The 19,480-nt window shown below is 39.2% G+C and overlaps 1 protein-coding gene across 7 annotated transcripts in view; it reads right to left on the reverse strand.

Annotated features, from left to right (window-relative positions):
- PLD5 (phospholipase D family member 5) overlaps positions 1-19,480 on the reverse strand; it is a 269,816-nt gene that overhangs the window by 73,444 nt on the left and 176,892 nt on the right. The window contains exon 1 of one of the 7 annotated variants that reach the window (XM_075126942.1): positions 12,239-12,330. The exons of the other annotated variants lie outside the window; for them this stretch is intronic. The gene's annotated coding sequence lies outside the window, so the exon portion shown is untranslated. Of the gene's footprint in view, positions 1-12,238; positions 12,331-19,480 lie in introns of those variants that run through there. 7 annotated transcript variants of the gene reach the window in all.

The raw sequence follows: 19,480 nt of genomic DNA on the forward strand, positions 1-19,480 counted from the left end.
GCTCTGTTATCAAAACTGAAAAGGAGTACTTTTGGCACCTTAGAGACTAACCAATTTATTTGAGCATAAGCTTTCGTGAGCTACAGCTCACTTCATCGGATGCATCCGATGAAGTGAGCTGTAGCTCACGAAAGCTTATGCTCAAATAAATTGGTTAGTCTCTAAGGTGCCACAAGTACTCCTTTTCTTCTTGCCAATACAGACTAACACAGCTGCTACTCTGAAACTTATCAAAACTGGTGGGTCTACTAAGTTTAATCAGAAGACAGAATTTGTGGGGTTGACTGCCCATAGAGAATGCTAGATTCTACTAACAGTCAATCATAAAAGCCTTGGTTCACTGAAGATATAGCGCCGTTGCAATGTCAGGGGCACAACTACTTACATACCAGTGCAAGTGCCTAGAGAGTTATACAGTGCTGTCACTTAAAAGTATGGTGGATTTGTATATCCCTCAAGATTTTGCATAGTATACTTTTGGCCAGACTGTCCCGCTCTTGAAGAAAAAGCCACTGATGTGAACAAGGTATGTTTGAAACTCTGCAAAGATTTCCTCACATATTTTCCACTACACCGTTCCCTCAAGGGGGAGATGTTTTAGACCGTGTGGAGGGGGAGTAAGTGGCGAAGTCTGGTAGCCCAGCAGTGTACACAGGGAAATGATACTCCATCTCTGGAGACCCTGGTTTTCTCTGTCTCATGGCAACCCAGCACCCAGGGTAGCCATTCTGCTATTGGCTTTCCTTCCCTGTCTAATGAGTAGGTAGGAAGTATGGCAGGGAAGTAATACGTGGACAAGCATTCATTTCTGAGCTGATTTCCACCAGGAACTCTGTTGGCTCACTGCAGGAGCACTTCTCAGCAAATGGCTGTTTCCCACTTCCACCTCTGGAATAGAATCATAGAATCATAGAATATCAGGGTTGGAAGGGACCTCAGGAGGTCATCTAGTCCAACCCCCTGCTCAAAGCAGGACCAATCCCCAATTAAATCATCCCAGCCAGGGCTTTGTCAAGCCTGACCTTATAAACTTCTAAGGAAGGAGATTCTACCACCTCCCTAGGTAACGCATTCCAGTGTTTCACCACCCTCCTAGTGAAAAAGTTTTTCCTAATATCCAACCTAAACCTCCCCCACTGCAACTTGAGACCATTACTCCTTGTCCTGTCCTCTTCTACCACTGAGAATGGTCTAGAACCATCCTCTGTGGAACCACCTCTCAGGTAGTTGAAAGCAGCTATCAAATCCCCCCTCATTCTTCTCTTCCGCAGACTAAACAATCCCAGTTCCCTCAGCCTCTCCTCATAAGTCATGTGTTCCAGACCCCTAATCATTTTTGTTGCCCTTCGCTGGACTCTCTCCAATTTATCCACATCCTTCTTGTAGTGTGGGGCCCAAAACTGGACACAGTACTCCAGATGCGGCCTCACCAATGTCGAATAAAGGGGAACGATCACGTCCCTCGATCTGCTCGCTATGCCCCTACTTATACATCCCAAAATGCCATTGGCCTTCTTGGCAACAAGGGCACACTGCTGACTCATATCCAGCTTCTCGTCCACTGTCACCCCTAGGTCCTTTTCCGCAGAACTGCTGCCTAGCCATTCGGTCCCTAGTCTGTAGCGGTGCATTGGGTTCTTCCGTCCTAAGTGCAGGACCCTGCACTTATCCTTATTGAACCGCATCAGATTTCTCATCAATACCTCCTACAAAGTCTACAATGCTGGAAAGTTTGGTCTCTGCATCCGGGAGCAAGCCTCCCAGCCCTGGGTTTGACAGAGGGGGTGGATCATACTATGGCTGCCACTCAAGTTTTGCCTATTTCTGCTGTCATGTGGGGGAGGGGAGTTCATAGTGGCCTCGGCAGGTAATGATGGACACTAATCCCTCCCTCAGTTCTGAGGTAACTTGTGCCATCCAGTAGACCTGATGCTGTGAGAGACAATATTTCCACAGTATTGGTGGCTATTTCACCACTTTATCTAGGCCAGCAGCCAGCTATAGTCTAAGTTAGCTTCATGCAACTGACTATTAGCTATAAACCATAAGTTCACAATGGAATTCCACACTATTTATACTGATCCGCTCAATCGAGCAAATGCAAACTCTACATCAGAGCTCAGTGGACCAAATTAGATAGGGAGCACTAAGCCATCCCTCCATGGCTCTTACTGCAAGACTTGTGAGTGTTCTAGAATCCCACCATGTTTATGAGAATGCCACTCGGTGACAGTGCAGCATCTTTGAGCCAAGCCATCCCTGTAGTAGATATAGTGCAGTCTTCTATGTCCAGAGGTGCTGGAACAATTTTTATAGTGGGGGTGCTGAGAGCCATTGAACCAAACTGCAAGCAGATAGCCTCTTGACAGCAACTGTCAGAGCAGGGCCCTCCTCAGATGAAGAATAGGTAAAGTGTATTGTTGCTTTGAAGCTATTTCCTATACATACACAGGTAAGTAGTTGTGTTCATTAACATATGGCAATTAATCATTCAAACTATCTAGGCAGTTCATTATGGCACAGACAATTAAGCTGAACACAATATAAATAATATTAGTTCTGATGGTATTTCACAGCTTTGATCTTTGAGTCAATAGAATACAGTAATGAATCATTAAATGAATCAATAAAAGACAGTAACAGGATTTTAGCAACTACAAGCTAATTAGATCACATTGTTAAACTTCAAATAAGAAAAAGTAAACACAGACAAATAGAATTAGCATATTATCTTGATTCTCTAACAATACAAGCAAACATGTTAAAGATTCGAATCTATACATTTATTTGAAATTCACATACAAGTAGATTGTTTTGATCCATTTCAGTGCCTCCGGTTAAGTTATTATGGGTCAAACACAAGTTAACCAGTCTGTCAGTGTCACAGTAAGACATTCTGCATCTTTGTATGTTTAGCTTAAGGAAAATTTCAATAGTCCTGTGTACCACAATGCAGGGGAATGGATGAAAGAGAGGAGAGGTATTTGGGGAAAGCAGAAGGTAAGGGGACAGATGCAGCAGCAATGAATGAGCCCAGTGAACCTCAATGCAGAATGCAGAACCTCAGTGTGCAGAATAGTGATGAGAAAAACAACTGGAACCCTCACCACATTAGTACCAATGTGAATCCACTGCCATGTTGCAGAAACAACAAAAATCCTAGCAGAGTAGGTAACTGTCCTGGCACTGACAGAAGAGAGACCACATAGTCTCCTCTCTTTGCTGAACAGAGAAAGACATAAACAAGTAATTTCTATGAAATATCTACTCAGAGAGCAACTTTTCTGAGCCCATACACCTCATCCATCAAATCCCCTGATTTACTGAGCTCAAGAGTAACACTCCTGCAGAACATTACTGGCCTGTTTTAGCACAGTTAGACTGTAAACCCCTCCTTGGCACACCCCTCTGTTAGGGTTCCCTCAGAGAGTACACTTAGGATTACTAGGGCATGCTGTCTCATCCCCGTTCCAGACTGGTCGGTATCATTGTCCAGTAGCTAATTTCTCCCCACCCCCGCCCACAAAAATGCAATCTCCTCCTTTTGGATTTTCAGTAAATTATTGGCCACTTGCAAGGCTTTATTTAACTTGATGGCCTTTCTGTGTTTGGATGGAGGACCCTGGTATGGGGGAAAAAGGGGGCACACACAGAGCCCCTGACATGCAAGAGACTGGGGAGCCATACAGAGCCTCTGGCAAGGCAGAGATTGGGTGATCCTGCTACAGGGTGGTAGGGGAAGCAAGGGGATGCCTGTGGCCCCTGGAATGGAGGGAGAATGGGAGGAATGGGGATGCACACAGGGAGCGTGGCAAGATGGAGGGGATGACACACAGGGAGCTTGTGAGCGGGAACGGAGTGATGCAAGGAGCACTGGTATGTGCAATATGCTTGGCCACCAGTAATGAAGTGTGAAAACCTCTAGTTTTATTTTCAGTTTCTTCTTAACTACCATTTCTACACTGTGCATCTCCCAGCCACCCTTCTGTCACCACTGGCATGATCATAATATTTAGAGCACAGTTCTCCTCTCTGCTTCTTCTGTTCTTTCTCCTGTTCCCTCACTCTGCTGAGCATCATGGTATGTATTTGTGCATCCTCTTATTGTTCCTACAGTAGTTTTTTTCCAAATCTGGATGTTCCCAAACAATTTCCAAATAACGTGACTTTCCAACAGGACTGCCCCCCGTGAACCTAAACAGCAGCCTATTTGTCCATCCCTACGAATGACAGACCTTTGGTGCATATCTATGCCTGTGTATGCTAATTTGGGCAGAAGAACAAAGATCATTCAGAATGACCGCATGGGCAACAACTTTTTAATGTAAACCAATGAAGAATTTTACCAGCACAATGTTCCCTCAGGGGGAAAAAGAAAATGAGTCTCCCATACACTGATTCACTACAGGCAGAGTAACCATCTCATATTGGACACAATCCAGTGACTCAGGCAGAGGATTATATCCCCAGAAATTTTTTAAGTTTCCTTCTTATCTGTTAGTGAAAGATCTGGAGTTGTTCCAGAAGTTCCATTAGTATGACCTGCCAGCACTCAAAGGAGGACAAGTGCAAAAGCGGAGGAATGCCCAACTTGAAAACACAATGTTCTTTTAACTACGACTCTGAATGATGAAATTACAAACTTCTTAAACTACACCATTTACTACTTTATGGCCTCTTTCAGGAATATTGGATTTTGAATGCAGTTTTAAAAAGACTTCAATGTTCTGTCTGTTCCCAAGAGGATTAGTAATTCAGATTTAGGTCGAACACAGGACAGATCAAGACTTTTAGAGAAACATCTGACTGCAATGCCTTAGTTAAGAATCAGTTGCCCTTTTCCATAACCCTGTTGGTGACACTGGGGCATGGCCACTAGGTAACTCGAGGGGATGGAAGACCACGAGTGTCGATGAAGCCCCCTCGCACTAGGCCCAGGTGTCCTTGCCCCCCCCCCTTGCCTGGAGGCACTCGCAGCAGCTCTGCGTACTAGGCGCAAGTGTCCTTGCCCGCCCGCCCCGCCTGGAGGCACTCACAGCAGTTATGCTGAGGATCTGCAACAATATGTTGCAGAGTCAGACTGCCTGAAACTAAGCAAGGCTGAACAGGGCAGATATGGAAGAACAATGCTGAATAAAGCAGCTTTATGTATAGTTTAACAAATGATACAAAAAACAAGGGAACTAGCTGGGAACTGGATTGGCTGGCTATATGGATACTTAGGGCAGCTTGCTATTGGATAAGTATGCTGAAGAAAGGATGTATAAAAGCCTGTGTAACTTTCTGCTCTGGGTGCAGGATTTGAGATCTTATTTTCCCTGTACCTTTTTGCAGCTGCAAATAAACTTTTCTGCTTCTCCACCCCGTTGTGATTATTGGGTGTAGCACACCAGGTAGCGAACCAACTCCAGCTGTTGTTTAGCCTCTTGGCACTGGGTGCCGGCAACAACCCCCTTCCCTTTTAAAAATTGTCTGGGCTGAAACTTGCTATTCTGGGACCATGTAGCATTTATCAACCCACACCCATAAACAAATCACAACAGACAAACAAAAACCCCAGTACATTTGCTCTATCACTGACAATTTTAAAATCACGGCTGGATGGTTTTGTAAAAGATATGCTTTAGGAATTATTTTGGTGAAGTTCTGTGGCCTGAGGTCAGACTAAATGATCACAATGGTCCTTTCTGAACTTGAATCTATGATCCACAGTAGCAAATTTTGCAAAAAGATTTTGAAATTTAAGTGCAACAACAGGATGAAATTTTTGCAAAAATTTGGACCCATATTTCCACTTGCTATATATGTTAGAAAAGACTTGAAGTGAAACATCATAACTTACCCCACCCAAACCTGGGAGAAATTTGAATCTGAAAATTTGACGTTTATGACACCAGTCTACCTTTATGGCTAGATTGTGCAACACAACTATATACTGATATAAAGGGGTAGTCAATTCATAGAATCATAGAATCATAGAATATAAGGGTTGGAAGGGACCCCAGAAGGTCATCTAGTCCAACCCCCTGCTCGAAGCAGGACCAATTCCCAGTTAAATCATCCCAGCCAGGGCTTTGTCAAGCCTGACCTTAAAAACCTCTAAGGAAGGAGATTCTACCACCTCCCTAGGTAACGCATTCCAGTGTTTCACCACCCTCTTAGTGAAAAAGCTTTTCCTAATATCCAATCTAAACCTCCCCCACTGCAGCTTGAGACCATTACTCCTCGTTCTGTCATCTGCTACCATTGAGAACAGTCTAGAGCCATCCTCTTTGGAACCCCCTTTCAGGTAGTTGAAAGCAGCTATCAAATCCCCCCTCATTCTTCTCTTCTGCAGGCTAAACAATCCCAGTTCCCTCAGCCTCTCCTCATAAGTCATGTGTTCCAGACCCCTAATCATTTTTGTTGCCCTTCGCTGGACTCTCTCCAATTTATCCACATCCTTCTTGAAGTGTGGGGCCCAAAACTGGACACAGTACTCCGGATGAGGCCTCACCAATGTCGAATAGAGGGGAACGATCACGTCCCTCGATCTGCTCGCTATGCCCCTACTTATACATTGAAGTCAAAGCCACTAGTCTTATTAGTAAAGGACAGTTAACCCAGGTGCAGGCTGGGGTGGGTAAATTACATGTTATCTCCACCCTTAATTCAATAACCCCAAAACTGTTAACAAAAACAGTATTAAATATCACTAAAGCAAAAAAAAAAAAAATTGCAGTAAAATCTAGCATGTTCAAAAATTCAAAATGTCCTGAATGACCAGCTAATGGCCATTCAGAGTAATCTTGAGAATCAAGCTTGGCCCACTGCCCTTACTAGTGCTCAAAGGTGCCATCTAATTTGTGGCCGTAAAAACATACTTAAAAATTTTCAGAATAAAAGTGCAGGCACTCACAGTGCTCTTTCCAAGCATACAGGCCGGTCGAAGGGGTATGGGCTCCCATATACCACATCCTGCCGGGCCCGTGGGGTAAATGCATATAAACTTAAATAATTCACCAAAACATTAAAAAAATTAAACCACCTGGTATGCCTAGCTGATTTGTTGTTAGTGCTCCTAAAATAACACCTAATATTTAAATTAAAATAAAAAATAAACAAACATTATGGCCCTTAAATCCCACACAGCTTCAATATGTGAAAAAAACTGAAGCAAGGAAAAGTTGTCACAGTGTTTAACAAATACCCTTTAATTGGACCACCTTAGTAATATGTGGTTATTACTATAAAAATGTAATAATAAAATACCTTTCATGTTTATACTAATCATGCATTATCATTATATCCAGTTCAGATGTATGGGGCTAATCTTCATCCTTTTAATTACTAGCACTTTATTTTGTTTTTGTTTTTTTGCTGTTTAAAAGGAGGAAAAGAAGTACTAGAAGGAGAGACAGGCTGATTAGTAGTTGGAGTGGAGTTATTTTGAGACAGAGTGTGGGTTTTTTGCAGTGAGAAGCATGGGATTAGGCAGTTAGTTTTTGGCACTTTACAGCAGTGTTTGAAATTAGCAGGATTTGGTAAGAGCAGCTTTTTGCAATTGTTATGTAGACCCAGTTTTTTTATTTTAATAAATGACAGGGTTGCTTAGGATTTTTGGGTAGTGTTTTTTTTACCTATGAGTAAAAAGACCTAACACATTTTATTAATGCTTGGCAGTGTTTTGCAGATTTCACGGCTGCTTGGGCACATTTAAGCACCCCCCCTTTTGGGGGAGGGGGACTGTTAGCCAAGTTTTAGCTGTGAGCAGTGTTTTTGGGCAGGCCAGCATCTTATTTTTGGACCAAGCCTGCCAGCTACAGCCAGGCAGTTATTTTTTTGTTTGTTTGTTTTTTGGCTTTTTTTAATTTATAAAGGAAACTTTTATTTTTTATATACTTTTGTTTAAAAATGAACACATACACTGCTTATTATACAGCACTTCAGTTTTTTATTTAATTTATGCTATCTAGCTATACTTTTTAGTAAAATGACTTTATTACAGTGCTTTGGAGCAAAAAGCCAGGACAAGCACACTCACTTTTGAGGAGTTTACTTAGTACAACTTTTGGTGTCCAATAGCTTTTTTTTTGCCCTTTGGCTAGAGATTTGGGGTAGCCAGAAGGATCCCATGTGCAATATGGGGAGTGGGTTAACTTTTTATGTTTTTGCTTTTAAAGTTTGTTGGTGTGCAATTCGGTGCCGTGACTTGGATGGTAACGCCTGACTAAAACAGCAGCACCGCAGCTGCTACGGACCGTCCCCCTTCGAACCCCAAGCGCCAAATAAAAAGTAAAAGACGTTTTGACATTTCTGTTGGGGTATCGAAAAAAAACTGCCCGTGAAGCCATCTGTCCCTTTTGGGCTCACACCATGCGAACTTTTGCTTATGCAACTAAATCAAATGCAGAACAGGGTTGGGGAATTGGTTGCCCCATGTAAGGTTAGTTGTATGCGTACGTGGGGCTAAAAAATATGTTGTTGCCCCAGGGTAAGCCAATGTGTGGCTTAGGTCAGACCTATGTATAAGTTGAGGGGTTATGGTAACGCCCTCAAATTAAAAAAACAAAAAAAAAAAAACAATGCATCATAATACAAAAAAATAAAGGCCTTGGTGTGTGTGTAATGTACGTATGCCAGTGTAAATAAGGGTCACAAAAAAAGCCCAAAGCTCTCTGCAAAGCCCACAAGCTTGTGACCAAAAATGTCTCTCATGCAAGCCCTGTAACTGCACCTAGTAAACCAGTAAAAGGTCCTGACCAAGGCGGGCTGTCTCTGCATGGCATATCCGGCAAGGGGCCTGCCTGGGTCTAGAATTGTCTAATCCCATCTTTCCTCCCCCTCTCCTCCCTGCCTAAGACACTAACTGGTCTGACCATCTCACTAAAAGCAATCAAAGTAAGCAGCGCCGTCTCTCTAAGACTAGCCAACGCTCTTTGCTAAAGGAAGGTGTAAAAGGGTCATGGACATCCTCAATAAACCTTTTCTGTGTATGTAACCCAAAAAGGTGGTGTGGTTATTTTAGCTTTATAAGCCGCTAACTTAGTGGACAGGGCACCCTATACGCTTGGAACTGGGTAAAAATCAGTCCAAGACTACTCCAGCTCCACCAAAGGGCACACCTGCTTATTATATGTATGTGCATTACAGTCCTAAAATTTGTAGGTATTTTAAAAATTAGAATTTTTACAAGCGTAATAATCCATTTAAACAATTCCCACTAAAAGCTACCTTCAATTTAAATAAAATCATACACCTCAAAAAAAGCCACAAAAAACCTCCATAAGTTTCAAGTGCAAAGTCTAAAAACCTCCCAAGCAAAATTAAAACTCAAATGCAAAATTTAAAACAAAATGTAAAGCATCCAAACGCCTCCCTACCCAAACTATTTTGCTAACCCCCTTGACTTCCCAGTTAATTAAAGCTAAAATAAAAAAAATTAAAAAATTAAGAAACGGGTTAATTAAAAAAATTAGCTTGTCCTAAAAATAAAAAAAAGCTGCTTTGCATTCAAAAATCAAGACAAACCATGCCAAGCACAAAAAAACTGCTTTCAGCACCAGCTAGCTATAAAAAAAATATAAAAAAAATAAAACAAAGGCAAATAAATTGCAAAATTAAAATTACATTTGCAAAGGTTAGCCACCTAGTAAAACCCAACATTCTGCCTTTGCAACCCTAAAGCCGGTGTGGTTTGGGGACACTAAAAAAGCCACAGGCAGCCGGCCTGAACTAAAATAGCTCCCAAAAACAAAAGCAAATTCTAAACTTTTGCAGCGTATCGCTAAATAATCTGTGCACAAAATAACCTCCCGTCCATCTCTCTCCCTCTCTCTCTCTCCTACCCCCAAACCTGGCCAGCCCCAAAAGCCAATGTTTGTAAGTATAAAAAGGTGTCAGGGTTTAAGCATTAACGTTTTTCTTCCCGCAAATAATAAGAAAGTGTTCCCAATATTCTTTGCTATTATTTTATTAATTAATGCTCTAAATTCAGTCACATGGTGTGTTCTCGTCATCTCCGCCCTACAAGCCTGTAATCTTAGCCTAATCAACTAAGGCACAAGCAAATTAATAATAAAAATCTATCACAGTTTTAATAATAAATTAAAAAAAAACCTGCAAAATGCACACCATCTATCTTTTTGCCCTTAATATTTCACATTTGCTTTATTTAGCACAATTAATATTACATGTTAAAAATTGCATAATTAAAGGTAAACCCCACTCTCAGCCGCAGTAAGTCTAAAAACCAAAAAGGGGCTTAGCATTCCTCTCTCTACCCCGGTCAATAGTAATAAAGTGCAAATAAATGTACTCCTCGTTGTAAAAGTCCAAAATGGTAAAAAAAAAAACCCTCAGAAAGTCTCGCTCCACGCATATAATCCTTAGTGCATACAACCTTAGCCGTAGCATGCCTAAAATACAAAAAAAAAAAAATTAAAAAAAAATATATATATATGTACCTAACAGCTAAAGTTAAGCAATTAAAAGCACAAAATATAAACCAAGCAGCAACTCAAACCTACACGCCAAACAAGTTGCAAGCCTTAAAACAAAACTTCCAAGCAAAAAAAGCAAAAAGCACCTGTCTAAAAGCACTGGCTAAGCAAGTACCAGTCCTTCAAAAACTTGTCAAAATTTAACCATTTATGCTCAGCATACGCTGTAACAGCAATGTATCTGCCATAAAAAAAAAAAATTAAAATGCCAATTGGCCGTGCATTCTGTCCATGTAACAAGCCTCACAAAAAACCCTCAAATAGCCCTAATAAATAAAAATGTTTAAAAAAACAAACAAACCCCAAAAGGGGTGGGGGCTAATTGAAAAGTTCACCCTCCTTGCTAATTAATAGTAAAACAAACTGGCACCCATAAAACGTTATGTTCAGCAAAAAAAGCAAAATCAGGCCCAAGCAAGCAAGAATAAAAAAATTTCAAAACAGGTTAAAAACTCTAAAAGCATAATAATAAAAAAAATTACAAGCATAAAAAGTGTCAATCCCAAAACAATAATTAAAATAATAAAATCTAAGTTAATTAAAATGGCATTAAAAATAAGCAAATAATTAAAAAAAATTAACTCTGTAGTTGCTTAAAAAAATTCAGTAACATTTTATAAAAATGCTAAAAAAAATCTTAATTTCTTTGCAGCCATTCTAAAAAAAATTAAAAATGAGCCCTTTTCCAAAAAAAGTCTGTAAATAAATCCAAGCAAAAAAAATTATTTAATTAAAATCATTTGGCTATAAACAATTTAGTCAAATTAGCTAAAAAAAAATAAAAGGTTTTATTAAAATTCAACCGCCCAAATATATAAAAAAATATAAATATATAATGCAACTTAACTAAAATCCTATTAGGCTCTAAGGGGCTACAATAGGTGGTGTTTTCCGTTTTAAAGTTGTATGTTGTAAAAGGAAAAATTAAAAGTAAAAAGCAATCAAAATTCTAATAAAAGTTAATTGTGTCCCTTTTTAAGTAAATATCTTTAAACTATAAATAGCTTTAAATCCAAAAGCAAGCCAAAAAGCATATGTATTAATGCAAATTACCTAATAAAAATAAAAGTCACTAAAACCTAATCTGCCTATAAAACAAACAAAAATATATAAAAATAATTCCTCTTTTTTTGCCTGCAATCAGCAATATGTATATAATATAATATAATATATATATATATATATATATATATATATATATATATATATAAAAGCAATAACTAATCCACCCCCCAAAAAATAAACATATGTTCTTTTTGTTTTTCAAAAAATTCACTTTTAATTAAAAAAATTGTTGTTTAAATTGCACACCAACAAACTTTAAAAGCAAAAACAATCTTCACTCTTAAATTAAAAACAGCTTTTTTCAAACAATTACAAAAAAATACAGCTAACAAAAAGCATCTCTGCCTCAGTTTCTTCAAAATACAAGCAATATTACACAAGCATTTATACTCTTTTATAGCATGCATTAATGAAAAACATTTACATTTTATTTATATTATATCCTATCTATTTTAACACTTTTTTACTTTTATTTTTTAAAATATTATTATTTCAAAGCTAGGTCACACTAACTTTGCATTGCTGTTTTCCCACCCGCTTTTAACGTAAGCCCTGCTTCTACAAATCCCGCAATATACAGCTAAAACTTAGCATAACAATTGCTCTATTTCTAACAAATTAAAATAGCTGCACTTAAACCCTCTCTTTCCTGTTTGCACACCATATATTTGTGTGTTTGCCTTGAGAAGTACCTTAAATTTTGAGAGCCTTCACTAATTCTGAAATCACTATGTTTCTAAACATAGATGCCTGAAGTTAGATGCAGACATCAGTGCTTACAAGCCTGAACACTGACACAGGCACCCAACTTTAGAAGTAAGACTTGAAAACTTCCCCTGCTCCCTTACTAAATTCTGTGATTATAATGTCATCTCAGGGCTACCTGCCATATAAGGGCATGTAGGCGGCAATGGTGTGTTTTGTCAGTTTCAAAATCAATCAATAGTTTTGGCTTCTTCATCAATCTTAAGACAATTTGGCTGTAAAGCCACAAACCCCTAAGATTCCAAAAGTAGGACCACAACAATGAATACAGTCTCATTCATGTTATAAAACAGAATTACATACAGTATAAGACACCATGTCTCCTGTATCTCAGTCAAATGTAGGGTGGATAAATACATTGATTAAAAACATTTTTTATTTATATCATGATTTTTTGCATTGCTAATTCTTTACTTTCTTGTTTTGCACTTTTTAAAAACTAATTTCCTAACTGTTAGTAACACTTCAGATTTTGTATTTTTTTACCAAGAAGTTTCACACTTAAACACTCATCTATTGTGAAAGAGACATGTCCAGGGTCTGATTAACATCCTTACTATGAGATCACCACAAGCTCAAACATAAAATTGCTCAGCAAATAGTCCATACTATACTTGCAGCCAAAACCAATTTCTGATATATTGCACAAGTCAAGAATGCTGAAATGCTTCTACATTATATTTCTCCATTGGGGTTTGCAGTTTGAAGTTAGTGGGATTCCTATTCTTAAATTACTCACATGCTTTTGAAAAATCCCATCTTTAGGTGCTTAATCATGGAGTTTAGGAGCCTAACTTTAGGCTACTGTTTTTGCAAATATTGGCCCGTATGTATAACAGTTCACAATGATTTAGTTAATGTACTGAAAATCTGAATAACTTTTTATCACTAGTGAAGTGGTATTGTTTTGAAATGACAAAGATTTTATGCCTCTAAATCTTAATAAAAAATATGTTAGCCCTGTTGCTTCAAATGCATAAGTACAAGTAGGTCCACTGCAATTAATAGGATTTATTCATGTAAATAAAGTTACATATTTGCTTAAATGTCTGTAAGAATTGGATCTTAATTTTCAATACTTTGTTTTGCCTAGAGCAGTTGTGTAAAATTCGAATAAGGTACCCAACCAGAAGTGGCACTTTAAAAAAAAGGAATGGAACTTATAATTTAGTTCATTATAAGTTTTAATTGCAAATAACACAAATTTTCACATTAGTTTTACAATGCCTCAGCCTGATTTAAATCAAACATTTTAATTTTTTTAAAAAAATCAAGGGACTAAAAATTACTTCACCTTGCTCCAATGTCTAATCTACTAAACCACACTGACTGTCACACAAGTCACTGAGACTTCCTGTTTCTCACTTTCCCTATCTGTAAAACAGGGATAAAAATGCTTACTTATCTACTCTGGTATATGTAGTTGTGTGCACTGTATCTTAACTGATTCCAGGAGGTGAGAAGGAATGAGTATAGGATGTTTGAAGTGACTTTGCCTATGCTTTTCCATACTTTTTTTTTATGGTTAGGGACAATGTTAATTTTAAATTTTCTGACTTGCTAATGATTGTTTGATTTTCTTCTTAAAACTACAAACTTATGAGGCATTTTTTTTCTCCTTAAGTAACTAACATTATTTTCAGACTTAAACATAGATTAAAAATTGTTTTGTGTGTGTGTATAGATAGATAGATAGATTGCATATGCATAGTTTTGCATGTACATATACACAGATTAGGGCAAACAGGCAAGTCCTCTTATATATGGCACAGCAGATATGGATATGACATCAATGACAAGCCATCAGAAAATTAAAACTGTATTTAAAGTTGTAAAACTATTTCATAATAATGAAACCTGATGGGAACAAATTGTTTTCAAATGCAACTATGTGCAATGGAGTACACTGTTTGAAAATCCAATTTTATTTCTATCATGCAACTTAGTAGCCTCTTAGCACCAGTCGTCATCTAAAGAAAATTTCCTGAGTATAAAGCTATGCATCGTTGATTCTTATGACACTACAGATAATAGCTTACAACAGAAATTAGTGGAAAGGATGTTTTGTTTTTTAATTTTTCCATGTGTTTTTTCTTCCTTATTATTTGAGGGAAGGCTGTTCATTTAGCAAATGCCCCTATAAAAAAAGATTGTTGGGAAAAGTATTTTTTTTCCTCAGATGATTTTGAAGACAGGCATATTACTTCTTAAGGAAAGACTTACTACATTCTCAGTAAAACCATTGCTACAGTAAGACTGTGTTTTCTTTGTAAATGAAAATAGCCCTCTTCTGTATTAAAAAATTCAACATTGTTATGCAATTACAAATATAATAGAGGGATTAGTAAAAGGGATTAGATACACTGCTTTTTCCATGGACAGGCATTTGCTATCTTTTTAAGTTACTATTATGAAGAACTGGAGTCATTTGTAAAGCTCCTGAAACATCCTAACATTCATGGACAAGTTTTCATCACAGCATATGGGTACATAGGAACCTGACCTCCTACATGCAAATGAAGCTAAATTCCTATTAGTTTTCATTTATCAACATAATTTCATACACATATTTATACATTTTAATATCCCCAACAAACATAAAATTAAAGAAACAACATGGGTGAGGCAATATCTTTTACTGGACCAGCATCTGGTGATGAAAGGTATTACCTCAGCCACCTTGTCTCTAATATTCTGGGACCAATACGATTATAACAACATTGCAAATAACATTAGAGAGAGATTTCGGAGGGCTTTGGTTAGCATGGGATAATTCTTAGAAAATTACAGGAATATGGTGTGAATGAATGCCTTTAAACTAGTCTGCCTCTCTAATTATTTCAGTCCAAGGTCCACAAAATAGCCAAACATCATCCGCAACCTATCATATCCCATAATGCTTTGAGTGTAAAGGGTTTGGTCCCGTGTTAATTTTTCAACCATTTTGTGGGTTTCAGCTCAAATAAGATGGCTGGGGGGCTGGTGCTGCTTGGTGGGGGTCCTCTGGAGTGGTGCAGTTTGGTGGAATTGAGCATGGAGGCTGCTGGGTGGTGAAGTTTGAAGAAAAAGTGGTTGCACCATTTCCTGCTATTTTTCTCTCCCCTTTTCCTCTTAATGTCATTTCACTGCTCTCTAATTTTCTTCATTTTATTGTTTTCTATCTAAGTGGGTACCTTCCTGACCCCATCGTAATAGTAATTGAGCCTCTCAGGAACATTCATGGACTGATTTTAGAACACTTTTGTGGTATTGTCCCCACTTTACAATGGGGAACCTAGGAGCTCACGGAAGTCAGCGGCAGAGCCAGGAACAGACCCCAGACCTCCAATCCAGTGCTTTAGACAGATGGCCATTCTTCCTCTCCCTTCTGCTGGTCTCTCCCTATCCTCTTGCCCTCCCCTCTTTCCTCTGGTCCCCACCCACACCCCTGCCCTCCCTCTTCCCCCTCAATTCCTCATTTCTCTCACCTGTCTACCCGCTCTCACATCCACTGAGGAAGCCCTACTTTTTACTAGCTGACATTCTTTCTGCGTTCGTCTTAGATTTTTTTTCTTCAGTTTTCTCTGTGTTGGCTTTTCACATTCTCCCTTTGGCTTGCTTTGTTCCTGGTATCTTGCTCCTCCCGGACCTTTTCCCATCCCACTTTCCCTCCTGTTCCTTCACTCTTTCCTCCTTCCTCCCCCACCCATCCACTTATTCACCCACATTCGCTCACTCAGTCTCACACATTCATTCATTCATTCATTCATTCGCCCAGTAACTCCACTTCTTTCACTCTCAAACTTGCCTACCATGTCTGTGTACTCAACTGATGGAATGATCTCTCATTTTTGTCAGAGGCCTGTACTCTAATCCATACCCTGAAAGACTGGTGTGGTTATTATTTTATTATACATACCTAATTGCACCCTCCTTAAAAGAGAAAAATAGACTGTTTTTTGTCCAAATCTCAGAACATACTAGCATAAGATATTGACCCTAATTCACCCCTGGGGTTAACTCCATTGAAGTCAATTGATTTACAACAGGGATGAAGCAGACCTACAGCGTCAGCTGATTTCAGCAGCACAACCACCTTCAGCAAGTCAGCTTAATTATCAGCAAATACACATTATTGAAGACAATCTACTAAGTACATTAGTCAAAAATTACGAAGCAAGACAAATGAAATGTAAGAGCCAGTTGCAAATTGGAATTTCTGTCCCACAGGAAATTCCAGTGTTTGAAAATTTGTTTTCATCAGAAATCACGTCAAAAAGTGGAAATATCCTCCTCACTCCACCCTACCCCCGCCCAGCAGAATGGAAGTTCTGAAAAAATTTGTTTTGGAAATGTTGCCATGTTTCATTTAGACATCCCTGGATCAATATGAAATGTTTTGACATTACTGGATTGAAATGCTTCCTTTCAGTTTAACATTGATCTGTGTTCCCCTGAGTTGCTGTGATGCCTCATGGAAGCTGTATTTGTTCATGTTATGTCATGCACTGGATCTTCTCTATGGGCAGGAGTTCCCGGCTGCATTATATGTCCCATGATGCACTGCAGGAGCTCAGGCAAATACAGATTAACATCAAACTAGTCTGAAACTAAAAGTTTCAATTTGGTCTGACAAACAGAAATATTTTGATTCAGGGCAACCTGAAATAAACAAAATAAATATGTCAATGTTCTGTCAGAAAAATTGCAAAAATCAAAGTTTTCCAGTGAAAAATGGAAAATGAAAAATAATTTCAATGGAAAATTCCTAACCACCTGTATGAAATATCTACAACAATCTTTTACTTCACATACTGCAAGTAATGGTTAATTTTTCTGTTAACATATTATATTTTTCCTTTTCACAAACTGTAAACCCAAGTAACCCTCTGATCATCAGGCACAGAAATGCTGATGATCCATGTTGGTAGCAGGCTGCTCATTCCCTGAGGAGCATATAATATTCTGTAAACCTGTGGCAATGGGATTATGGAAGGGATACGGCTGGAGGAAATCTGGGTCAAAGAATGGTCACTGATTTTGGGTGCCCAATTTGGTTCTGATTTTCACAAGTTCTCGGCACTTCAGTAGAAGTTAATGGATGATATGGGTCCGTGGCATCTCTGAAAATTAGGTTTAAAGTGTCTAAAGTTGGGAGCACAAAATCACTGGCCACTATGGTAAATGTGGGCCCTGGGAGTTTCTCTTGTTTTCTCAGCCTGAACAATACCTGAAGTTGGACTTTTATTTCTTACCATGGGCCAATGGGCTTTAAAAGGGCATGACATTTTTATAATCATTTCTGTTTTAAAATAAACGATGCAAGACAGATATTTGAACTTGACTGTAGCATGAAGAGTCTTATGGATTTATCACTGCTCAGATCAGCCTGTCACATATTTTATGGAGTGCCAACATTTTGTTTTGGCTCCATGGCTAATACATACATAAAATGGAAACTATGAAGAAACACATGGACTTGCCTTAATGTCACAAGTAGGAAAATGCATGCAGTACACTGAAGATAGAAATAAAGCACACAGAAAAATTATTCTGCTGCTTCTATCCTTTAAAAATACACAGGAGACACAAATCAATATAAAGCAATACATTGTCAATTACATGGTTTCTTAACATAGCTTGACTTCCATCCAAACAGTCTATCACAACACCAACAGCAAAAGGCTAGAAAACTAGTGGTCCAAAATCTCTTTGTTATTAGGCAGGTGAGGGAAACATGCAGAGTACAGTCAATAGAAACAAAAACACCCCGAAATCACAGGTTAAACCCTGCTGTTCGAGCCACACAGCAAAAAATAGAAAGAAAACACTGTATGGTAAGAGCTCACAGAAGAAAGCAGTACAAGTTCAAAGATGTGGCATTCAGACCCACAAGGTTGAATTTGTACTGTTTCTGTCATAGCCCCTGTCTCTTCATAGAATTCTACACTAGGCTCCCAGTGCCTCAAATAGAGCAGAGCCCAGTGATCACCTCACTCTCTCAGGAAGTACAGACATTTCAGCTCAGAGCATCAGCAGTTGCACTATGCGGTTGGTGAAGAAGGACCCAGCCAGGTTCCTCCCCACTGAGACCTTGGTCAGGCCAGGAACTGGCAGCATTGGACCTTCAGCACCATTCCTACTTCTCCCACACCATGTGGTATGCAACCCTAGTAGCCACCTCTCTGGGGAGGAGTCAGACATTTGGGACGCAGATACTCCCCAGTCCAGAGCATTTGTAGCTGTCCCATGGGACAGAGTAGAGGGCATTATCTGAGTCCCTTGTGTTTGGACACCAAAGGGCATGGGATTTCTGGGGATGCTAGGGCCCTCGGTGCTCACAAGGCATCATGTGGGGCTGGAGTCCCAGTGCCCATTTCCTGGGGATGGACCCATACCCTGTGGAAGCACTGACTCTCCAGCTGGATGCCTTAAGAGCTACACAAGAAAGCACTTTCACTTGATGTCAGCAGCATTCACCAGGCTATTTACACAGGAAAGGAGACTTGTCAGTTAAGAGGGGAAGAGGAGACAGAGCAGGCCTGGGGTATCAGGGTAGGCAGGAGAAAAAGGGAGAGGCTTAGATGGAGGCTTAGATAGTATGCATGGGTGAGGCATGATAAGAGGGATGATAAGAGGCACAGTGAGTGTATGGGCGACTGCAGGATAAAAAAAATAAAGGGAAATCAGGCTCAAAATACTTATAGGCTAGGCTGGTAGCACCACCTTTTATTGAGGCTGCCCAACACTTCCTATTATAAAACCTTGTTTTCAGTTGATTATAACTTTTCCAAACTTTAATTGTTTGTGCTGAGATTTCTCATGCCACATGTCTGCCTCAGGATGAATTTTACTGGAAAATTTCAGCCAAAAGGGTTCAGCTGTTTCTGAGAACCAGGCTAGACTAAAATAAGCAATGGCAAAAGGACTTTTTGGCCAGTCTGAGTCTACGCTAAGGCTTTTGCTGCCTTAGTTGGAGATGTAATTTTTTCACACTCCTAACCGACAAACTATGTCAGCAAAACATTGCAGAGACCACACTTAAGTCCCATTGAAAGTCAATGTTACTTAGGCTCCTAAGTCACTTTTGAAAATTTTGCCCTGCACCGCCAATGTCACGGTATTGCCTCACCACAGTCATGCTGGTGTTCTGGTGGATGCAGCATATGAGGAAGTCTTTCAGTTTGGAA

The sequence above is a fragment of the Caretta caretta genome, chromosome 3 (genome assembly GCF_965140235.1).
Source record: "Caretta caretta isolate rCarCar2 chromosome 3, rCarCar1.hap1, whole genome shotgun sequence".
NCBI lineage: Eukaryota > Metazoa > Chordata > Testudines > Cheloniidae > Caretta > Caretta caretta.